Here is a 2,891-nt window from a genome sequence, read left to right on the forward strand (position 1 = left end):
AACCTAAGTCTTCCAAAGACTTGTTCTGGGAACACCTTGGCATGCAGACACACTGCCCAGCCATGCGCAACTCGAGCTGTGCAGAGTCTTGTTTAGGTGGGACCCCACACCCAACTCAGCCACATCCCACTCTAGAGGAGGTAACTCAGGAAGAGACAGTGTCCCTTTCACACAGGATCCTTCTTTTCAAAGAGCAAGCCTCTGCTACAGTGCTCTAAGTCACGGCTGTTCAAGACACAATGGCCTTTTGGGTTCCCATCTGAGACGCAATAAATGTCACTGACTAAAAGACTAGAATTCACTAAATGAACTGGCTACTATTGGAAAGTAATGGATCTGTAAAGTTCTTCAACTATCGGAAGAACGTGCTTCATGAAGTCTAAGACTAGACTCGGCTTTATGACCATATGCATCTCCTCTTGGAGACTGCAGAGAGGTCACGGTGGCAGAGAAGCAGGAGCTATTTGTGTGTGTGTTTTGTAACAATGGTGAGACTTCTGTGCTTTGCGTATGCTTCTGTGTCTCCTTCATGGAAATAGCTGGGCCTCTGGCTTGAGAGCTCTTAGGTTCTCACCACACTGACCTTTCGGGAGATTCTGGGAAGAAAGTAAGACTATTTCAGAGATGGCGAATACACTTTAGAGACTTCCTTTCTGCAAAGCTTTCTCGGAGAATGAAACCAGACTCCAACACATGTATGTGCTAACACTCTGTCCTGGTCACTATCTGAGCCTCTTCCCTGTGTTTGGGGATTTTTCCACTTCCGGATTTCTGGTGGAGGGTCATGATGTCAGCTAACACAGAGGCTAAAGATGTTGCTGCCTTAAAAAACACCTCTTGTGTTTTTTAAGAGCTAGGGTCTGTCAATGATTAATTTTTAGAACCAGATAGAAAGGATAGATGGGAGTAAAAAAAAAAAGTAGACTTTTGGTTCAATGGTGAAGGGAATAAAAAAGATCAAAGATGGACTGAGCAAGTTAGGAGACACAGTTGAGTGTAAGTAGATTTGTCGGAGTCTAGAGGGAAGAGTGGTGATGTAACTGCTGCATGAAAACCCCACGTTGTCAGGCCTGCTGTGGAGGCTGCTGCCACAGCTTTCCTGGACTCACAGAACCTGCTTCCTGTACCCAGGGTGAGCTCACATGGCCACTTTCTACTCTTCGAATTGAAATTTCAGAGCATCTAGTACCTCAGAGGGACAACCTCATCAGCTGGCAACACTAAGGCCCAAGAGTTGAATTTGCATGTGGACTGCAGCAGACACACAGTTAGGAAATGGCTTTGTGTTCCGGAAGCATCTGGCCTCTTTGCGTTGGTTCTTCATTGCTTGAGGTTCTGAGAGGCTATTGTGTGCTCAGGGTGATCCACTCTGTTTCCTAAATGTACAGGACTGCAGACATCTGTCCGCTGGGACAGCCATAACCAAGGTGTCATTGGATGATGGATGCGTTCCTATTTGCTGTGCTCAAGAACACGAAGGGAAGCTCTCCCTCCAGCTCCGCAGACAGCTGAGGCGCCAGATGGCCTTGCTGAAGTCCTGCTGCATTGCTGCAGCTGCAGGTTTGGAGGCTGGCCCTCATTCATTGTTTGTGAAGATAGACTAAGCAAGTAAAGAGCCCTTACAACAACACACGCAGCAAGCAGAATGGCCACTAGGATGGACTGGTAGGAAGGTGGGGAATGTCTGTGGAATAGTTCCCTGACTCTACAGGATCTGGTAAATTTATGCTACGGGCATACGAGAAAGCCAGAGTTGATTTGGAGCCATCTCTCTACAGTGCTTCCCTACCGCCTTTCTTTCAGGACACAGTCTTAATGAACCAAACACAACCAAAGGACCACAGTGTAGATTTCTTCTCAAATTTAAGCAGTATACTCAACAATGACTTATAATCAGACCATAGAACATGAATATTTTCATGAGTACTTTGAGATACATGTGAGGGTGTGTACTTTGTTCAGATCATCTCTACGACTCCAACGTCCTCCACAATAAGAAATATCTGTTTCTATAAAACTAGAACTCTTGATGAGGGGCTGGTGCAGGGACTTAGTGGGCTGAGTGCCTGCTGTACACACATGATGACTTGAGTTCCGACTTCCAGCACCCAAGTAAAGAAGGTACGGTGATGTACCTGTAACCCCCCGCGCTGGCAGGGCAGAGACTGATGGACCCCTACAGCTCACTGGTCAGCCAGCCTAGCTAAAATCAATAATCTCCAGTTCAGTGAGAGACTCTGTCTCAAAAAGTAATTCAGAGAACAACTCAAAAAGACATTCAAAACTGACTTCTGGTTTCCATACATGTGTACATATACACACATACCACATGCATACATGCGCTCACGTGCACACATGTACATACACACAGAATATTTGATAAACCCATGGAATTCTTAGCAATATACTGACTAAAAATAGTCATTATTCAGAGGCATAAACTTCCGAGGAAAAACAGCTTGGTTTGAAGCTTGCTATTTATATTGCATGGTAGAAACCTTGTGCCTTCTTAACCTTGCAACTGAAGGACTTCTCCAATAGCAAGTTGCAGGACATGGCCCCAACAGGATGTGTCTGTGGGGCCGGGAAGATGGTGAAGCTGGTAGGATGCTTGCCACGCAAGCATGCGGACCTGAGTCAAGAGTCTCAGCATTCAATTAAAAACCAGGAAGAAGACATTGCGGCAGTGTCAGAAGGTTGGACAGGTCTGAACGTTATATTACAGTGAAGGGTACCAACTCGTCAAGAGACTTATTAGTGACCAGGAAAGGAACTTGTCTCCAGACACAGTACCATCACAGCCAGGATGCTACGGGAAAAATGGAGACATCCGCAGACTCTCTAGAATGTGGTGGGCACCGTAGCACACTGGTGACACTTAAAACTTCATG

The sequence above is a fragment of the Alexandromys fortis genome, unplaced genomic scaffold (genome assembly GCF_014885135.2).
Source record: "Alexandromys fortis isolate MF-2015 unplaced genomic scaffold, M_Fortis_MF-2015_v1.1 scaffold_154, whole genome shotgun sequence".
In the NCBI taxonomy this organism is placed as follows: Eukaryota; Metazoa; Chordata; class Mammalia; order Rodentia; family Cricetidae; genus Alexandromys; species Alexandromys fortis.